Here is a 22,130-nt window from a genome sequence, read left to right as displayed (position 1 = left end):
ACGAGGTTTACATCTTTTTGAGACAGAGTCTTGCTCTGTTGCCCAGGCTGGAGTACAGTGGCATAATCTTGGCTCACTGTAACATCCATCTGTCAGGCTCAAGCAATTCTCATGCCTCAGTTCCCCCGAGTAGCTGGGATTACAGGGGTGTGCCACCATGCCTGGCTAATTTTTGTATTTTTAGTAGATATGGGGTTTCACTATCTTGCCCAGGCTGGTCTTGAACTCCTGGGCTCAAGTGATCTGACCTCCTTTGGCCTCCCAAAGTGCCAAGATTACAGGCGTGAGCCACGAAATTGATCCTACCTTAAAGCATATTCTGTTCAGTCATTGGTCAAGATCTGCCTCCTAGGGTGGTGGGTAGGCTTCCTGGGCAAGGCAATTGCCATTTGGCCCAGGTAAATTCTCTTGAAGGGGACAGCTCTAAGTTGTCTTCAGGCAATACCGTCGGCCCTCTTAGCAGTCATGCGTTCTGCATCCCTGGGATCAACCAACTGCAGATGGAAAGTATTCAGAAATAAAATTGTGTTTGTACTGAACATGTACAGATTTTTTTCTTATTATTTCCTATACAATACCATATAACAACTACTTACATAGCATTTACATTGTATTAGGTATGAAGCTAGAGATGATCTGAAGTATATGGGAGGCTGTGCATAGGTTATATGCAAACACCACACCATTTTATATCGGGGATTTTAGCATCTGTGGATTTTGGTAACTGCTAGAGGTCCTAGAACCAATTCCCCATGGAAATTGAGGGATAACCGTACTCACAGGTAGGGATTGGCGTGCCAGCTTGTAATGGGGATATACGTGGAGCACCAGCAGTGTGCACTAAAGCACACCCCTTATACTGCTCAGATCTTCTCGCTTCTCCTTCTGTTCATTTCATTCTGACACATCTTTAACTCTCTTCCTCAGTCCCTCTCGCACATTCCTCTTACTTCCTGTCCACAGTAAAAAGAAAAAGAAAAAACTGGAAGAGTACAGAAGATTATTAAATGAAAAGGAGGTAGACCCCTTTTTGGATCTACCAACCTCTCTTCTCAGATAAACTCACTTTATCATTTCATAATATATACATTATAGCCCTATGCATAAGGCCATCTCCTAGCTGAAGACAGAGCTCCTGTTCCAGTCATCAGGTTTGTCCTCCTGCCAGCAGGAAGGAGAAAGGGAAAGTGGCAGGTTGTACCCTTTCCTTTAAGGACACGTTCTGGGTGTTTCATCTGATATTTTCCCTTACATCTTATCATTCAGAAGTGAAGTCATATTGATACACCTCTCTTCAGTGGTGTCTGGGAAATGTAGTCTTTATCCATGTACTCAACTGAAAATAGGAGGTTCTGTTATTATAAAAGAAGTGGAGAATGATTGTTGAAGGACAACTGGTGGCATGCTCCATACTGCATATCTACAATAATCTTCTCAGTGGTCTCCTTTATTTTTTAGGCAGTTTGGGTGCGTTAGAAATTCTTGATGACTTCTCTACTACTGAAAAAGTACTAGAAGAACACTGACATTTCCAAATGTACCTTACGGTGTTGCTTCCCTACATTCCTAGTTTGTGATTTTATTTTATAACCTGTTTTACTTTTTTGCTTGATAATACACAGTATCAATGTAATATCTGTCAAAGTATAGTTGAACCATTTTGAATCTTGGAATTTATCATTGTAGAAAAGATTTTTTCCTGCATATTTGCAAGGTAAGGAATGTTAATCAGGATAGGCTTGTATTGCTGCCACACCATTTTTTTAATTATAAAAATCATATTACTACTACCACTTTATATTGCAAACTATGGAGTTGCCGTGTTACCTCAAACTCTCTTTTCTGATGTTATTAAAATAAGAATGGAAATAACTTAGTTTAATTGTGTTTCTCTACAATTTATCTTTATTGTAGCAGGTTAACTACGGTTTCTAACTGCATTTGACTATCATTGAGAAAATTTAGACAGTCTGAAGTAATTATAGCATGCCATGTAGGGAGTAACGAATAGTGTCTCCGTTGCTGAGAGCAGCTTCTGCTTTTCATAATGGTGATAAAGGAGACAGTAACTCCCAGCTTATCATACCTGACTCCATAAGGGATGTGTCTCAGGAAATCTCCAGAATGGAGAGTTTGGGTTTGTAAAAACATATGCACTAGAACGTAGCTTCAAATATGTGTGTATGGAGCCCTATTTTTAAAATACCAACAAAGAAAGATAATGCACAACATAATATTTCTCTGGTTGGTGAGGATACTTGCGAGATAGTGGTTCTTTATTTTTCACCCTCCAGTGGTGAGTCTCACTGAGAAGCTTGAGATCTTACATTACATAAAGGAGGAATGAGTTGAGGGTTTATAAAAGGGCTAAACTCCACTTTGGGAGGCCAGGGTGGGTGGATCAACTGAGGTTGGGAGTTCGAGACCAGCCTGACCAACATGGAGAAACCCCGTCTCTACTAAAAATACAAAATTAGCCCAGCGTGGTGGTGCATGCCGGTAATCCCAGTTACTTGGAAGGCTGGGGCAGGGGAATCACTTGAACCTGGGAGGTGGAGGTTGTGGTGAGCCAAAATCACGCCATTGCACTTCAGCCTGGGCAACAAGAGCAAAACTCCATCTAAAAAAAAAAATAATAAAAAGGGCTAAACTGTTAACTGTGTTATCTGGGTGTTGATTCAACAAAAAAAATTACTCATCTCTGTTAGAGTTTTTCTATACAATCAAAAAAACCAAATGCTCTAAAAACATGTTAAGTTTCATCCATGTTTTCCAGAGCAACATTCTTCATGGTTGTCTGCTCATGTGCTTCCAGGTTTAGGAACTGGCAGTGGCAAAACTGTGAGTTGTTTACTTTCTGTGGAACAGTGTTTACTTCTGTAAAGGGCTTTTCCCTAGGACAGTGTTTTCAAAGCACGTCTTTTATGCCATGTTCATGTCTTCCTGTCCTCTGTACTCTTATTTTCTTATGATTTTTCTTGGAGTAGACTTCTTCCATTTTAACTTTAAATTCATTTTAAAAGGAAATGTTATATTATTGCTACCAGTAAAAACCAGTTTCTTATCACAAATAGAAGATAACTGCAATAATAAAATTTAAAAGCCCCATGCTGTTATTAAAGTACAGAGAAAAAAATATCAAATTATAAATGCTATAATTATAGGGTATCAAATTGTAAACACTATAACGATTAAAATTACATATAACATTTCAAATATTATAAATGTCATTGATTTATAAAATGCAAAACTAAAAATTAGTTCCTTGAGAAGAATGAAATTTTGGGGGCCGTCAATAATAAGGGAATAGTAGGTTTAATGTTACCTAATTTAAGACACAGAGGAAGTTTTACTTCAATAGTATTATTTTTTAATTTTGGTTTTACTTAGTACTGACAGTCTCACTCACATGCGCACATGATCATAAAGGGCCAAGGACAATTAGTTGTCTTTTCTGATAAAATTACATATGCTTATACATGCCTAGAAGGAGCACAGTGATGTGTGTGGAATATGGCCATATAAGCAGGCATGTTAGAGGTCTAGGCCATTGTTTATTATTAGCAATGCTTCCAGACAGTTAAGAAGTTCAGTTACTAAAGATCTGAAACACTCACGCCTACGCCAGGGTGCAGTGCTTTATTCAATCTGAATGAGATGGTTTACTGTAGCCGTAACAACTATTATCTCATTCTAAGCCACAATATCTGTGGATGTGTTATATTAGGTATATATATATATATATATATATATATATATATATATATATATATATTTTAATAAGATACAATAAAATAAATACACAATTATTAAAAAATGTTTGCTGGCATAAATTCTAATTCAGTGGATACCACCTCATTATATTGCCCATGAGGGAGGAGATCCACACACACTTGGTCCAAGTAACAATCTGTTTATAGAAGAGAGATGATTTAAGGAGCTAGTAAGATATTTTCATCTGTAGCACAAGGTATTTATTTGCATTTCTGAATTTGAGATTTTTCAGAGAAAAGTATGTGTTTTGGGATATTTCAGAAAAATAAAATTATACATCCCACCCTAGTGCATTTCTTTTAAGACTGCATTTACCCAAAATGCAGAGGCAGATTCCATGTTGGTATTTGGTAAAATAGTAGAAGTAATTCCTGGAAGTTTCTGGGAGACTTTGTCATTTGATATTACTTTTATATAAATAAACCATTACTAACCCAGAATTAGGGAACTAGCAGATTTTCTAGTGCAGTATCAGTCTTTTGATGGGACAGAATTGTTTATCGCTGTCAAGTTTGCAGCTCATTTTGTGTTAGCATAAAAACAGAGGCTTTGAAACTATACTATAAAGGTTAGAAATGAGAAACCATCCTTGAACACTCTGAAGATCTTGTAAGAAATCACTTGGCTTTGTCATTTCTATCAATAAGTGACCTTTCAGTAAACATGATTGAAACTCAAAATCCAAATTTAAAAGGTAGAAGGCAATAGCTTAATAGATTTTATGTTTGGAAGTATTTTAGTCTGGAAAGAGCCTTTTTTTTTTTTTTTGCCAGCAAAATGTATATTGGACCCAGTTTCCAAAGGTTGCTTTGAGTTCTCCAATTCTTATAATGTTGGGACTTGGAGATCTAAGCTATTTCCACTGCCACTTTCTTCAATGGATGAAGCGACAGAAATGATTAAAGATGCTTATCTTCAATTTACCAGGTAGGGATTTAAAAATGTTTTCTGAAATGACTTCAGCAATCACTTACTGAGGGTGATAGTTGCTAGTATCACTGACCTTTGCCCTAGAGATGGTCACATCCAGTGACAGAGGCAGGCATTTACATAATGCAAGCCAAATGGTGATGAATGATCTATATCTATTTAAAGTGGGAAAATGTGGGAGAGAAGAGGAAGCAATTAATTCTTGGCTGGGGACAGCTTTGCAGGAGCAATACTTCAGTGGAACTTTTAAAAATAAGGAGTTTGCCTGATGGAAAATGAGAATAAGGCATTTGAGGTAGAAGCATGGTGGCTTGATCAAAGATGAATGAGTCACCCTGGGGGACTGAGGCGGGTGTTGGTAGAAGTGAGGGGAATCTAGGGCATGTTGGGATCTCTTGGGAAGGTTTTTGAATTCTATACCGTAGACTTTGGACATTATCTTATAGTAGGTGATGAACCATCACAAAGTTGAGTAATGGAATGATACCATTCAACTGGTTTTACAAAAGATAACTGGGAGCAATTTGGGTGGGGAGGATTGGAAGCAGAAAAACCAATCAGGAGCTTATGTAGTCACCTGGGTGAGAGGTGATGATGAACTAGTGAAGGAAAACGAGATGAAGATACAGACTCAAGAGACAGATTAAACACAGAATCAACAGAACTTAGCTATTGATGGACATGTAAATAAATAATGGTAATTCAGTGTTAGTTCTGTAATAAAGGCATGTACAGGCTACTGTGAAAGACCAGAGAAAGCTTCACAGATGGTTGACCTGGCAACCACATGTCAGCAGTTTTTATTATAGTTGGGTTTCACATGAGGGTCACCTGGGAAACTTAAAAAAATCTATCAGGCTGGGCGTGGTGGCTCACACCGGTAATCCCAGCACTTTGGGAGGCCAAGGCGGGAGAATCACTTGAAGTCAGGAGTTTGAGACCAGCCTGGCCAACAGGGTGAAACCCTGTCTCTGCTGAAAATAGAAAAATCAGCCAGGTGTGGTGACACATGCTTGTAATCCCAGTTACTTGAGAAGCTGAGGAAAGAGAATCGCTTGAACCCCGGGAGCAGAGGTTGCAGTGAGCTGAGATGGCGCCACTGCACTCCAGCCTGGGTAACAGAGTGAGTGAGAGTCCATTTAAAAAAAAAAAAAATCTATCAACGCTTAATGCCCACCCCCAGAAAGTCAGATTTAATTAGTCTGGTATTGAGCTGGATCACAGATGCATTTACAAAACTTTCCAGATGATTTTAATTTGTAGCCAGGGTTGAGGTCCATTGCCATAAGCAGTTTGTTGTGTTTGAAGTATGATGTGTGTAGAAGAGCAATGTTAGATGATTGTGGAGGTTAGTCCTTAGACACTATACTAGGGTGTTATTATCTTCTAACTGGGACATTTTTAGAGTAAAAGGAAGCTGAGAATTAACCTGGTGCAACATGTGTAAATTAGGACTGTCTCGGGGAAACCTGGATGTGTGTGGTCCCACCATCATAGGAACTGTGGGGAAGCTTTGAAGGTTTCTAAGTAGGGGGAGTATGTGAACTAAACATTGGTTTTTGAACCATTTTAGCTACAGCAGTGTAGGGAAGGGATTGGAAGGGAGAAAGATTGAAATCAGGGAAGCTGATTAGGAAATGACTGTAGTCATCTAGATGAGTGAGACAGCAACTTGAATTAAAGATTTGGCCCTAGAATGAGACAGGAAAAAAAAACAGAAACAATACTTGACAGGTGTCAAGGAGTTGGGTTGGCTGGTGTCATAGCAAATATTGCGCCAAAATTAAATAGACAAGACAACAGACTTTTTTCAAGGATATTGTCATGGGGAGAGAGAACAGAACTCTGAACTCAACTCTACGGAAATGGAGGGTGGGAGGATTTTTAACAGCTGGATTGAGAGGGAGAACAGAGGTGGTTTGTGTTTGCTCATTGGCTTCACCCAAAGGAAAAGTCAACTTTCTCTTATGGACAGGAGATAGTTTTACAACTTAGAGCAAGGTGCTGGTTGAAGTTAGGCTCCTACCCTCCCACACAGCCTGGGACTATCTTCCTTGACATTTACATTTTCAAAGAGATGGTTCTCAAGTCCTTAAGAAAAACAGGCATAGGTTGAAAAACTGGCAAGAGGCTTCTAAAAACATTTACACGCTCTCAAAAGGACGAGAAAGAATTTACATATTTCCCAAAGTAAATGCTCTAAGAAAAGGGAGATCAGGGCCTAGAGTCAAGAAGCCTCTCTAAAGTTTTGTCAAGCTGAGGGGAATGTGAAGGCTGTCTAGGTCAGTGGACATGGATGTGGGGGTTGAGGGGAAGGGAGGAGTTTAGAATGATTGGAGTCTAGAATGGTTTCTGGCTTAGGTTCTGGGTGGATGTTGATGCCATTTGCTACCACTGTAGAGAAAACAGGAGGAAGAGAAGGTTGGTAGAAAAGACAAATTAAGTTTTGGAGAGACTGAGCTTGTAGTGCTTTTAGTATATCCAAGTTGAGTTGGATGTATGGGTCTGTGACTCAGCAGTGGTGTTGGGAGGGTTTGGGAGATAGGTTTAGGTGTAGTGAAAATACAGAGCTAGTAGCAGCAGCTTTTTTTTTTGAGATGGAGTTTTGCTCTTGTTGCCTGGACTGGAGCGCAATGGTGCAATCTAGGCTCACTGCAATCTCTGCCTCCCAGGTTCAAGTGATTCTCTTGCCTAGCCTCCCAAGTAGCTGGGATTACAGGCATGCACCACCATGCCCGGCTAATTTTGTATTTTTAGTAGAGACGGGGTTTCTCCATGTTGGTCAGGCTGGTCTCGAACTCCCAACCTCAGGTGATCTGTCTGCCTTGGCCTCCCAAAGTGCTGGGATTAGAGGCGTGAGCCACCGCGCCCAGCCAGCAGCTTCTGTGTTAACTCATTGCACAACTTATGTTTTGGTGGGACTAGTCTTGCACTCCCCTACTCCCAGTTGAGGGAGAATTCATATGGATTAAATGGAATTTTGTGAAACAGTAAGATGTATCTAGTAAGTGCCGAATTCATTTGGTTAGTTTTATTATTATGGTTAACTAGAGGCTAAGGTAAATCAGAACAGGGGAATCAAATGGTCAACTGGTAAGTGTTACTGTAAAGGTGTTTCACTGTATTTTAGTGGCTGTAGGACAAGTAGTTTTTACTGGAAATTCATTTTCCTTAGAATTAGCAAACAAAAACAAAACAAAAAAACCAACAAAAAAAGCAAAAAGGCAGCTCTCTAGAGTTCACATTCTGAATTTTTGCAAGACAATTGAGATTCCTTCTTCTGGACTGAGAAATAACGAATCTCCTTGAAAGTGAAAAGAATAACCCCAAATAAAACCCAAACTAAAAGTGGTTTGTTTTTAGAGTTTCACCAAGTGGTGGGAATGCAAAACGGCAGCAATTCGTCTGTTATCTTTGACTTAGTTCCTGCCTACTTTTCCTAGGGGTTTAAGGTCTGTTTCTTTGCTGGAAAATATCTTACAAAGAAGTAATTGGGGAAAAGGATTCACGTCTTAGTTGCATCTTCCCCTGTGTGCTCCTGGAGCTTCATATGCTTATGGGAAGCCCAGAGCAGTGTCTTAATTGTAGAAATTTTCTGAAAAATGGAGAATGGATACTTCTGTACTATTGTGTTATGACTGGACAGCAGCCCAGCAGAGAATTGGATTTACTTGTGACAGCCTGACAGTATCCTCTGTCCAGTAGTGGCTGTTTCTGACATTTAAATGGTGAGGGATGGAAGTGTGTGAACTGTCGATGTCTAACCTACCCTTGACTTCAGGGGCCGATGACAACTGTTCTTACTCTTTAGAATTTGGCATTGAAGTTTGTTTACAGCTGACAAAACTTTCCTCTTATTAAGACCCAAATTTAGATTGGTGTTCTAAGAATTCTCCAAAGGCTGTCCACATGCATTTTGAAGAGCCCTTTGAACGTCAAATGGCTCTCACAAAAGAAGGCTTCTTATCAACTGAATGTGAAGGGGAACATTATTCAAAGGGAAAAAAAATCCCACCCCAGGCTTTTTATGAGGTAAACCATGGAAGAGAGCTCTGGGTTGGAAAATTGCTTTCTCTTAAGCTTATTATCAGACAAAGACTGTAGGGTTCTTATATTTTGCCTGTCCATATGTGCTGGGATCCTTGAGAAAGGTAGTTGTTTTCTCCGGTCCTGAAATAGTTTTAATGTCTTTTAGATGTTTTGGTGTACTTTAGTGGCTGTGCCCTTTCTGGAGCAAGTGGGTATTGACCAGAAGTTCATTTTCTTTAGAGTAAGTGAACAAGCAAACAAAAGCAAAGGGGCAGAGTTCTCCTGCAGAGGCCACTTTCGGAATTTTGCAAGCTAGTGAAGAATCATCTGGGAATCGTGTATCTCCTGGAAAAGTTAAAAACAGGAAAAACCAAAATAAAACCCCAATCAATCATACACACAAAATCTGTTGTGGGGAGGAGGGTGCTGCCGATTTTCAGTGGCAGAGGAGTAACAGCTGGAGTCTAGCCGGGAGGGCAAGTGGGCTGGGCTGGATTCATGCTGCAAGGTCTTAGTTGGAAGGAAGCTGTCAGATATCAACATGATATATTATCCTTTGCAGACAAACCAATACACATAAAAATAAATAGCAATCAATATGAAGATCCCATAGCGCACGTCGACACATGCAAGCACAAACCTCACAAGCAGATTAGTCTGCCCTGCTTCCCTGTTCATGTGAGATTTAGGGGGAGGATAGGGGGAGGAGGAGGGATGAAGAGATGCCACTCTCTAATCACCCTAGGTAGGTCTTGATGCAGATATGGTGGGTAAAGAAACTAATAGTCAAATATCAGGTGTTTTTGGAAGGTAGAGTCTATTTTAAAACAATTGACTCGGGATTCCATTTTGAAGTTTAGCTAGTGTCTGGGACTGACATGGAGTGCCAATAGTTTTCTTTTAAAATAAAATGATGCAGTTTATTTTTTACCATGACACTGCTCCTGCTAACTGAGGTCTAAGTTAAATTGTTGAAAAAGGAGAGTCATTTCAGGCAGTCTTTCATTTTTGCCCTATGGCTGACCCCCACTGATTTTTAGCTCAGTATCATTTTGTTATTAGACTCAAAAATCTGACCTCAAGGGATCCTTTAATGTGTGGATTTTCGAGATAGACCTTACTGTGAATGACTGGGTTAATCTCCTGAGTTTTGAGAGCCAGTTTTGTCCCTTGAATTTCTAAGTACCAGAAACCTTCTTCTTTAAAAAGTATTGAGACTATGTAATTTGTAAATTCATTGCAGATGATCAATTACACAGAATGGATTTTTTTGGTCCCACAATATCACTTATATTTATTGCCTAAGATTAGATGCAACAATGTTGAATTCCAATGTGTGCTTCCAGAAAGTGGTTATAGCAAAATGAAACAAAACTAGGACCTCTGATTTAAATGCAGCATTGGCATCTGTTTGCAGGGATTGCAGAATCCAAAAAGAGATAAGGTGGTTCCAGAAGGGTAATATTTCCAGAACAAAGCAAAGCTTACCCTCACCCGTGAGTGTAAAACTAACACCCTCACTGTCGATCCAACACAGTTTTCACAATAATGCCAGGCAAGTCTCAATATCATATCAGTGGCTTTCCAAGATTTTGGACCATGACTATAGTAAGAAGTATTGTTAGCCAGTGTACAGACATAGTTTATTTTAGGAGAAAAATACAGGTGATACACTCTGATTCCTTGCCCCATCTCACATTTCTGCCTATTCTATTTTTTTCTACCTTGCCCCCAGTACTGGCATGATCTGGATTCACATCCCACTAAGAGTTGCGACCTCCTGTTTGAAACCCCTGAGCTATTGCCAGTCTTGCCAGTGTGTATTGAATATTTATTTTCTCTCTCTTTATTGTTTTTTATTATACTTTAAGTTCTAGGGTACATGTGCACAACACGTAGGTTTGTTAGATAGATATACATGTGCCGTGTTGGTTTGCTGCCCCCATCAAGTTGTTATTTACATTATATATTTCTCCTAATGCTATCCCTCCCCCAGTCCCCCACCTGCCAACAGGCCCTGGTATGCGATGTTCCCCACCCTGTGTCCAAGTGTTGTCATTGTTCAATTCCCACCTATGAGTGAGAACATGCAGTGTTTGGTTTTCTGTCCTTGTGATAGTGTGCTGAGAATGATGATTTCCAGCTTCATCCATGTCCCTGCAAAGGACATGAACTCATCCTTTTTTATGGTTGCATAGTATTCCATGGTGTATATGTGCCACATTTTCTTTATCCAGTGTATCATTGATGGGCCTTTTGGTTGGTTCCAAGTCTTTGCTATTCTGAATAGTGCCACAATAAACATACATGCACATGTGTCTTTATAGTAGAATGATTTATAATCCTCTGGGTATATACCCAGTAATGGGATCGCTGGGTCAAATGGTACTTCTAGTTCTAGATCCTTGAGGAATTGCCACACTGTCTTCCACAATGGTTGAACTAATTTACACTCCCATGAACAATGTAAAAGCACTCCTATTTCTCCACACCCTCTCCAGCATCTGTTATTTCCTGACTTTTTAATGATCGCCATTCTAACTGGTGTGAGATGGTATCTCATTGTGGTTTTGATTTGCATTTCTCTGATGACCAGTGATGATGAACATTTATTCATGTGTCTGTTGGCTGCATAAATGTCTTCTTTTGAAAGTGTCTGTTCATATCCTTTGCCCACTTTTTGATGGGGTTGTTTGTATTTTTCTCGTAAATTTGTTTAAGTTCTTTGTAGATTCTGGATACTAGCCCTTTGTCAGATGGGTAGATTGCAAAAATTTTCTCCCATTCTGTAGGTTGCCTGTTCACTCTGATGGTAGTTTCTTTTGCTATGCAGAAGTTCTTTAGTTTAATTATATCCCATTTATCTATTTGGGCTTTTGTTGCCATTGCTTTTGGTGTTTTAGTCATGAAGTCCTTGCCCATGCCTATGTCCTGAATGGTACTGCCTAGGTTTTCTTCTAGGGTTTTAAAGGTTTTAGGTCTTACATTTAAGTCTTTAATCCATCTTGAATTATTTTTTGTATAAGATGTAAGGAAGGGATCCAGTTTCAACTTTCTACTTATGGCTATCCAGTTTTCCCAGCACCATTTATTAAATAGGGAATCCTTTCCCCATTGCTTATTTTTGTCAGGTTTTTCAAAGATCAGATGGTTGTAGATGTGTGGTGTTATTTCTGAGGCCTCTGTTCTGTTCCAATGGTCTCTATATATCTGTTTTGGTACCAGTACCATGCTGTTTTGGTTATTGTAGCCTTGTAGTATAGTTTGAAGTCAGGTAGCGTGATGCCTCCAGCTTTGTTCTTTTGGCTTAGGATTGTCTTGGCTATGTGGGCTCTTTTTTGGTTCCATATGAACTTTAAAGTAGTTTTTTTCAATTCTGTGAAGAAAGTCATTGGTAGCTTGATGGGAATGACAATGAATCTATAAATTATCTTGGGCAGTATGGCCATTTTCACTATATTGATTCTTCCTATCCATGAGCACGGAAGGTTCCTCTATTTGTTTGTGTCCTCTTTTATTTCATTGAGCAGTGTGGTTCATAGTTCTCCCTGAAGAGGTTCTTCACATCCCATGTAAGTTGTATTCCTAGGTATTTTATTCTCTTTGAAGCAATTGTGAATGGGAGTTCACTCATGATTTGGCTGTTTGTCTGTTACTGGTGTATAGGAGTGCTTGTGATTTTTGCATATTGATTTTGTATCCTGAGACTTTACTGAAGTTGCTTATCAGCTTAAGGAGATTTTGGGCTGAGACAATGGGGTTTTCTAAATATACAATCATGTCATCTGCAAATAGGGACAATTTGGCTTCCTATTTTCCTAACTGAATACACTTTATTTCTTTCTCTTGCCTGATTGCCCTGGCCAGAACTTGCAACACTATGTTGAATAGGAGTGGTGAGAGGGCATCCCTGTCTTGTGCCAGTTTTCAAGGGGAATGCTTTCAGTTTTTGCCCATTCAGTATGATATTGGCTGTTGGTTTGTCATAAATAGCTCTTATTATTTTGAGATACATTCCATCAATACCTAGTTTATTGAGAGTTTTTAGCATGAGGGCTGTTTCATTTTGTTAAAGGCCTTTTCTGCATCTATTGAGATAATCATGTGGTTTTTGTTGTTGGTTCTGTTTATGTGATGGATTATGTTTATTGATTTGCGTATGTTGAACCAGCCTTGCATCTCAGGGATGAAGCTGACTTGATCATGGTGGATAAGCTTTTTGATGTGCTGCTGGATTTGGTTTGCCAGTATTTTATTGAGGATTTTCACATCAATGTTCATCAGGGATATTGGTCTAAAATTATCTTTTTTTGTTGTATCTCTGTCAGGCTTTGGTATCAGGACAATGCTGGCCTCATAAAATGAGTTAGGGAGGATTCCTTCTTTTTCTATTGATTGCAAAAGTTTCAGAAGGAATGGTACCAACTCCTCTTTGTACCTCTGGTAGAATTCATCTGTAAATCCATCTGGTCCTGAACTTTTTTTGGTTGGTAGGCTATTAATTATTGCCTCAATTTCAGCACCTTTTATTGGTCTATTCAGAGATTTAACTTCTTCCTGGTTTAGTCTTGGGAGGGTGTGTATGTGTCCAGGAATTTATCCATTTCTTCTAGATTTTCTAGTTTATTTGCATAGAGGTGTTTATAGTATTCTCTGATGGTAGTTTCTATTTCTGTGGGATTGGTGGTGATATCCCCTTTATCATTTTTTATTGTGTCTATTTGATTCTTCTCTCTTTTCTTCTGTATTAGTCTTGCTAGTGGTCTATCAATTTTGTTGATCTTCTCAAAAAACCAGCTCCTGGACTCGTTGATTTTTTTGAAGGGGTTTTCATGTCTCTATCTCCTTCAGTTCTGCTCTGATCTTAGTTATTTCTTGTCTTCTGCTAGTTTTTGAATTTGTTTGCTCTTGCTTCTCTAGTTCTTTTAATTGTAATGTTAGGGTGTCAATTTTAGATCTTTCCTGCTTTCTCTTGTGGGCATTTAGTGCTATAAATTTCCCTCTGCACACTACTTTAGCTGTGTCCCAGAGATTCTGGTACATTGTGTTTTTGTTCTCGTTGGTTTCAAAGAACATCATTATTTCTGCTTTCGTTTCATTATTTACCCAATAGGCATTCCAGCGCAGGTTATTAAGCTTCCATGTAGTTTGCGGTTTTGAGTGAGTTTCTTAATCCTGAGTTCTAATTTGATTGCACTATGGCCTGAGAGACAGTTTGTTGTGATTTCTGTTCTTTTACATTTGCTGAGGAGTGTTTTACTTCCAATCATATGGTCAATTTTAGAATAAGTGCAATGTGGTGCTGAGAAGAATGTATATTATGTATATTCTGTTGATTTGGGGTAGAGAGTTCTATAACTGTCTATTAGGTCTGCTTGGTGCAGAGCTGAGTTCAAGTCCCAGATATCCTTCTTAACCTTCTGTTTTGTTGATCTGTCTTAATATTGACAGTGGGGTGTTAAAATCCCCCATTATTATTGTGTGGGAATCTAAGTCTCTTTGTAGGTCTCCAATGACTTGCTTTATGAGTCTGCATGCTCCTGTACTGGGTGCTTATAGATTTAGGATAGTTATCTCTTCTTGTTGATTGATACCTTTACCATTATGTAATAGCCTTCTTTGTCTCTTTTGATCTTTGTTGGCTTAAAGTCTGTTTTATCAGAGACTAGGGGCCTTCTTTTTCTCTTTTGATCTTTGTTGGCTTAAATTCTGTTTTATCAGAGACTAGGATTGCAACTCCTGCTTTTTTTTTTTTTTTTTTTTTTTTGGCTTTCCATTTACTTGGTAGATCTTCCTTCACCTTTTTATTTTGAGCCTATATGTGTCTCTGCACGTGAGATGTGTCTCCTGAATACAGCACACTGGTGGGTCTTGACTTTTTATCCAATTTGCCAGTCTGTGTCTTTTAATTGGGGCATTTAACCCGTTTACATTTAAGGTTAATATTGTTATGTGTGAATTTGATCCTGTCATTAAGATGTTAGCTGGTTATTTTGTCCATTAATTGATGCAGTTTCTTCATAGTGTTGATTGTCTTTACAATTTGGCATGTTTTGCAGTGGCTGGTACCAGTTGTTCCTTTCCACATGTAGTGCTTCCTTCAGGAGCTCTTGTAAGGTAAGCCTGGTGGTGACAAAAATCTCTCAGCATTTACTTGTCTGTAAAGGATTTTATTTCTCCTTCACTTATGAAGCTTAGTTTGGCTGAATATGAAATTCTGGGTTGAAAATTATTTTCTTTAAGAATGTTGAATATTGGCCCCCACTCTCTTCTGGTTTGTAGGGTTTCTGTTGTTAGTCTGATGGGCTTCCCTTTGTGGGTAACCCGACTTTTCTCTCTGGCTTCCCTTAACATTTTTTCCTTCATTTCAACCTTGGTGAATCTGACAATTATGTGTCTTGGAGCTGCTCTTCTCGATGAGTATTTTTGTGGTGTTCTTTGTATTTCCTGAATTTGAATGTTAGCCTGTCTTGCTAGGTTGGGGAAGTTCTCCTGAATAATATCCTGAAGAGTGTTTTCCACTTGATTCCATTCTCCCCATCGCTTTCAGGTACACCAATCAAATATAGATTTGGTCTTTTCACATAGTCCCATATTTCTTGAAGGTTTTGTTTGTTTCTTTCTACTCTTTTTTTCTCTAATCTTGTCTTCTCATTTCATTACTTTGATCTTGAATCACTGATACTCTTTCTTCCACTTGATCGAATCACCTACTGAAGCTTGTGTATGCGTCACAAAGTTCTCATGCCATGGTTTTCAGCTTCATTGGGTTATTTAAGATTTTCTCTACACTGTTTATTCTAGTTAGTCATTCGTCTAACTTTTTTTCAAGATTTTTAGCTTCCTTGCAATGGGTTAGAACATGCTCCTTTAGCTCGGAGAAGTTTGTTATTACTGACCTTCTGAAGCCTACTTCTGTCAGCTCATTAAAGTCATTCTCCATCCAGCTTTGTTTTGTTGCTGGTGAGGAGCTGCAATCCTTTGGAGGAGAAGAGGCACTCTGGTTTTTAGAATTTTCAGCTTTTCTGCTCTGGTTTCTCCCCATATTTGTGGTTTTATCTACCTTTGGTCTTTGATGTTGGTGACCTACAGATGAGGTTTTAGTGTGGATGTCCTTTTTGTTGATGTTGATGCTATTCCTTTCTGTTTATTAGTTTTCCTTCTGAGATCCTCAACTGCATGTCTGTTGGAGTTTGCTGGAGGTCCACTCCAGACCCTGTTTGCCTGGGTGTCACCAGCGGAGGCTGCAGAATAGCAAATATTGCTGCCTGATCCTTCCTCTGGAAGCTTCGTCCCAGAGGGGCAGCCACCTATATAAGGTGTCTGTTGGGCTCTGCTGGGAGGTGTCTTCCCATTAGGCTATACAGGAGTCAGGGACCCACTTGAGGAGGCAGTCTGTCCGTTCTCAGAGCTCAAATGCTGTGCTGGGAGAATGACTGCTCTCTTCAGTGCTGTCAGACAGGGATATTTAAGTCTGCAGAAGTTGTCTGCTGCCTTTTGTTCAGCTCTGCCCTGCCCACAGAGGTGGCGTCTATAGTGGCAGTAGGCCTTATGGAGCTGTGGTGTTAGAACTTCCTGGCCACTTGGTTTACCTACTCAGGCCTCAGCAATGGCGGACACCCCTCCCACCACCAGGTTGCAGCCTTGCAGGTTGATCTCAGACTGCTATGCTAGCAGTGAGCAAGGCTCCTTGGGCATGGGAACCTCCAAGCCAGGTAAAGGAGAGAATCTCCTGGTCTGCCGGTTGCTAAGACTATGAGAAAAGTGCAGTATTTTCACGGAGTGTCCTGATTTTCCAGGTACAGTCTGTCACAGCATCCCTTGGCTAGGAAAGAGAAATCCCCCAACCCCTTGTTCTTCCCAGGTGAGGCGACACCCTGCCCTGTTTCAGCTCACCCTCTGTAGGCTGCACCCACTGGCCAGTCAGTCCCAATGAGATGAACCAGGTACCTCAGTTGGAAATGCAGAAATCGCCCATCTTCTGCATTGATCACACTGGGAGCTGTAGACCAGAGCTGTTCCTGTTTGGCGAACTCCTATTTTCTCTTTTTGTCCCACAGCTCCTAGAGTAAGGAGGGACTCAGTACTTGGAGAGGGGACTGTCACCTGGGAATTAGTAACCAAATCTCAGATCCTGAAGGATTCAGCACCGTTTGTGGAAGTTGTCAACTCTGCTGACACACAACAAGGTCCTACTACTTTAACGCCATTTTCAGAAATTTTTAAGTTCACCTACCATATTGTCCTGTCACTAGGGTTGCCAGATTTAGCAAAAAACAAAACTCCAAACAGGTTGCCCAGTTAAATCTGAGCTTCAGATAAAAAAACAATTTTTAGTATAACATGCGGAATACATTTCTAAGGAAAAAAATTATTTTCTCTTCTTGATTCTATATTTTTGGATTTGTGTTCTAAAGAATACTACTGTGTATGGGATGTTAATAGGTGCTCCATAAAATAATTCTGTGGACAAATCAGTTTGAAACTGGCTAAACAAAGGCACCTTATTGTGTGTGTGTGTGTGTGTGTGTGTGCATGTGCAAGTGTGCATGTGCATGTGTGTGTGTGGGCACACAGAATTAAACTGCAGGACATTTCAGAGCCTTGTCTGTGTCTAATCAATATGCACTGGACTCTTGAGGGAGATACTGATGCAGTGAAGTACAAACTGATTTGACCACGAGCTGCCAAAGAACCTAGTTTGGGAAATGGTATCCTGGATAGATGCCTTTTCTTTTTATGGAATGTTTTTACAGAAAAATTACTTTGTCACCATTTCCTATAACCTTAGGTTGTTTATATTTGTAATGTTGCCAATGTTTTGAATAAAAGCAAATAATTTGCAAAAATATGAGGGAAGATTTTTCTTTTTCAGATAGCTCCAAGGATGAGAAGGAAATACATTAATTTTCCAAGCTTCCTGTGAATGTTATGTTTTGTATTACCGTTATACAGATTGTTTTATACTTTCTTTATTTCTAACCTTAATTCTTAAATTACAACTTTCCTTTTCTATTTTCAGTGGTAATGGTAAGGTAACAATTGAACTCTTAAAAATTTAAACAAAATGTATTTTTTATTTAAAATAATTTATTTTTCATTATATAAAATATGGAAAAGAATAAAAACAAAATGAAAGAAATAAAAATCACCCAAAATCCTGATATTCAGAGATAACCACTGTTGACATTCTACATAAATTAGAGCTGCTAAGAGTAGTTTAAATATGTGCTTTATTTGGCTGTATAATATTTACATTTTTTAAATTACAATGCCAGCATTTATTTACAACTGGAATGATTTCTCACAAACGCACATATTTCTAGTGTCTTCTGAATATTGACAGTAGGCATCAAGTAGCCTGCGTTCCAGCATCACAGAGCTCAAAGCTGAATGGGAGCTGCTCTCGCTAGGAAGGAAAACTCCTTGTCCTAGTTTATCTGCCTACACCCTGAGGTTTTTGGATTTGAGACTCCAATTGTAAGCCATTCTGATCTTTTCTTTCTTGGAAAATATTTAATTTTAAAAAGAGAGTATCCTTTCATATTCAGTTGTAAGTTCTTAATATTTTGCGAACATTTCCCTACATCATTAAATGGTCTATGTATTATATTTTCTGCATAATATTCCATTATATGGGTATGCTATACTTTATATAACCAATCCCTTACTATTGGGCTTTTATGTAATTCCTTTTTAATCTATTAAACACATGATACAGTGGGATAAACATCCTTGTAGCAAGATTGTGCATGTGTATGATTCTTTGTTTATTAATAAAGTTTTGTATTTGAAATTGCTGGTTCACAGAATAGAAATATTTTAAGGACTTTTGAGACTCCTTGCTAGTTATGCTCACCTATACTTTTGTATGTTGAACAAGGAAATAACTTTTTCAGAGCTCTTAATAGGTTAGTGTGTCTTTCTAGGAGCATGTCTGTGGTAAGCAATGTTTCCCACACTTTAAAACAGAACCCTCTTCTCACAAACGCCTAACTACTCCCAAAGCAGTACTGTTCTGTGGAGGAGAGTCTGAGAAATTTCAAGCTGAATTGGTGGTTGTGAGTAAGTGAAAAAGGTGACGAGCATTTAAAACAAGCTGTATTTACGTCACAATTCTGTTACCTGACAACTGAGCTTAAGGTTTAACTGCAATATGTTATGAATTCCTACTCAGAGATATCTTCCTGAAAAGGCTGCAAGCCTGTGGCATGGGGACTCTGTTCCTAACATTCTCACTCCCCAGAGCTCCACTTCCCAGCCCCTTCTTTCTTCCTTCTTCCTCACCAGTGCTACCCTCATCGCCCCTGATTATTTTTCTGATTATTTGTGAAGGAAAAAGGGCTGAGATTCCTCCTCTCTGGGCAGGGCATCTCTGAAAAAAAGTCAGCAGCCCCAGTCAGGGGCTTATAGATAAAACTCCCATCTCCCTGGGACAGAGCACCTGGAAGAAGGGGTGGCTGTGGGCACAGCTTCAGCAGACTTAAATGTCCCTGCCTGATGGCTCTGAAGAGAGCAGTAGATCTCCCAGCACAGTGCTCGAGCTCTGCTAAGGGACAGACTGCCTCCTCAAGTGGGTTCTTGACCCCCCGTGCATCCTGACAGCAAGATACTTTATACAGAAGGACTCTGGCTGGCATCTGGCAGGTGCCTTTCTGGGATGAAGCTTCCAGAGGAAGGAGCAGGGAGCAATCTTTGCTGTTCTGCAACCTCCACTGTGATACCCAGGCAAACAGGGTCTGGAGAGGACCCCCAGCAAACTCCAGCAGACCTACAGAAGAGAGGCCTGAGTGTTAGAAGGAAAACTAACAAACAGAAAGCAATAGCATCAACATCAACAAAAAGGATGACCAAACTAAAACTCCATCCAAAAGTCACCAACAGCAAAGACCAAAGGTTAGATAAATCCATGAAGATGAGGAGAAGCCAGTGCAAAAAGGCTGAAAGTTCCAAAAACCAGAATACCTCTTTTCCAAAGGATCACAACTCCTTGCCAGCAAGGGAACAAAACTGGATGGATAATGAGTTTGATGAATTGACAGAAGTAGGGTTCAGAAGGTGGGTAATAACAAACTCCTTTAAGCTAAAGGAGCATGTTGTACACAATGCAAGGAAGCTAAGAACCTTGATAAAAGGCTAGCAGAATTGCTAACTAGAATAACCAGTTTAGAGAAGAAGATAAATGACCTGATGGAGCTGAAAAACACAGCATAAGAACTTCGTGACACATACACAAGTATCAATAGCTGAATCCATCAAGCAGAAGAAAGGATATCAGAGATTGAAGATCAACTTAATGAAATAAAGCCTGAAGACAAGATTAGATAAAAAAGAATGAAAATGAATGAACAAAACTTCCAAGAAATATGGGACTATGTGAAAAGACCAAACCTACATTTGATTGGTATACCTGAAAGTGATGGGGAGAATGGAACTAAGTTGGAAAACAGTCTGCAGGATATTATCCAGGAGAACTTCCCCATCCTAGCAAGACAGGCCAACATTCAAATTCAGGAAATACAGAGAACACCATAAAGATACTCCTCAAGAAGAGCAGCCACAAAACACATAATTGTCAGATTCAACAAGGTTGAAATGAAGGAAAAAATGTAAGGTTAGCCAGATAGAAAGGTCAGGTTACCCACAAAAGGAAGCCCATCAGACTAACAGCGGGTCTCTCTGCAGAAACCCTACAAGCCAGAAGAGAGTGGGGGCCAATATTCAATATTCTTAAAAGAATTTTCAACCCAGAATTTCATATTCAGCCAAACTAAGCTTCATAAGTGAAGGAGAAATAAAATCCTTTACAGACAAGCAAATGTTGAGAGATTTTGTCACCACCAGGCCTGCCTTACAAAAGCTCCTGAAGGAAGCACTAAATATGGAAAGGAAAAACCAGTACCAGCCACTGCAAAAACAAACCCAAATGTAAAGACCATCAACACTATGAAGAAACGGCATCAACTACGGGGTAAAATAACCAGCTTAGGATCAAAATATGGCATCAAATTCACACATAACAATATTAACCTTAAATGTAAACAGGTTAAAGGCCCGAATTAAAAGACACAGACTGGCAAATTGGATAAAAAGTCAAGCCCCACCAGTGCGCTGTATTCAGGAGACCTATCTCATGTGCAAAGCCACACATAGGCTCAAAATAGAGGGATGGAGGAAGATTTAACAAGCAAAGGGAAAGAAAAAAAAGCAGGTGTTGCAATCCTAGTCTCTGATAAAACAAACTTTAAACCATCAAAGATCAAAAGAGACAAAGAAGGGCATAACATAATGGTAAAAGGATCAGTGCAACAAGAAGAGCCAACTATCCTAAATATATATGCACCCAACATAGGAGCACCCAGATTCATAAAGCAAGTTTCTAGAGACATACAAAGAGACTTAGACTCCCACACAATGATAGTGGGAGACTTGAATACCCCACTGTCAGTATTAGACAGATCAGCAAGACAGAAAATTAACATGGATATTCAGGATGTGAACTCAGCTCTGGACCAAGCAAACCTAATAGACATCTACAGAACTCTCCACCCCAAATCACCAGAATATACATTCTTCTCAGCACCCCATTGCACTTATTCTAAAATCAACCACAAAATTGGAAGTAAAACACTCCTCAGCAAATGCAAAAGAAAGGAAATCATAGCAAACAGTCTCTCAGAACACAGTGCAATCAAATTAGAACTCAGGATTAAGAAACTCACTGCAACTCACTAACAACTACATGGAAGCTGCACAACCTGCTCCTGAATGACTACTGGGTAAATAATGAAAAATAAATAAGTTCTTTGAAACCAATGAGAACAAAGACACAACATACCAGAATCTCTGGGATACAGCTAAAATAGTGTTTAAAAGGAAATTTATAGCACTAAATGCCCACAGGAGAAACCAGAAAAGATCTAAAATTGACACCCTAACATCACAATTAAAAGAACTAGAGAAACAGGAGGAAACAAATTCAAAAGCTAGCAGAAGACAAGAAATAACTAAGATCAGAACAGAACTGAAGGAGATGGAAGGGATGAAAAACCCCTCCATATATCAATGAATCCAGGACCTGTTTTTTGAAAAGATTAACAAAATAGATAGACCACTAGCCAGAATAATGAAGAAAAGAGAGAAGAATCAACTAGACTCAATAAAAAATGATAAAGGGGATATCACCACTGATCCCACAGAAATACAAACTACCATCAGAGAATACTATAAACACCTGTACGTGATTAAACTAGAAAATCTAGAAGAAAAGGATGAATTCCCGGACACATACAACCTTCCAAGACTAAATGATAGAGCAATAACAAGTTCTGAAATTTAGGCAGTAATTAATAGCCTACCAACCAAAAAAAAAAAAAAAAAAAAAAAAAAAAAACCCA

General features: G+C 39.2%; 1 pseudogene; it reads right to left on the bottom strand.

Moving 5' to 3' along the window:
• Positions 1-22,130, bottom strand: part of LOC112628392 — a 38,765-nt pseudogene that overhangs the window by 946 nt on the left and 15,689 nt on the right.

The sequence above is a fragment of the Theropithecus gelada genome, chromosome 7b (genome assembly GCF_003255815.1).
Source record: "Theropithecus gelada isolate Dixy chromosome 7b, Tgel_1.0, whole genome shotgun sequence".
In the NCBI taxonomy this organism is placed as follows: Eukaryota; Metazoa; Chordata; class Mammalia; order Primates; family Cercopithecidae; genus Theropithecus; species Theropithecus gelada.
Note: the sequence above shows the minus strand (reverse complement) of the source record. Positions and strands in the feature narration are given on the sequence as shown.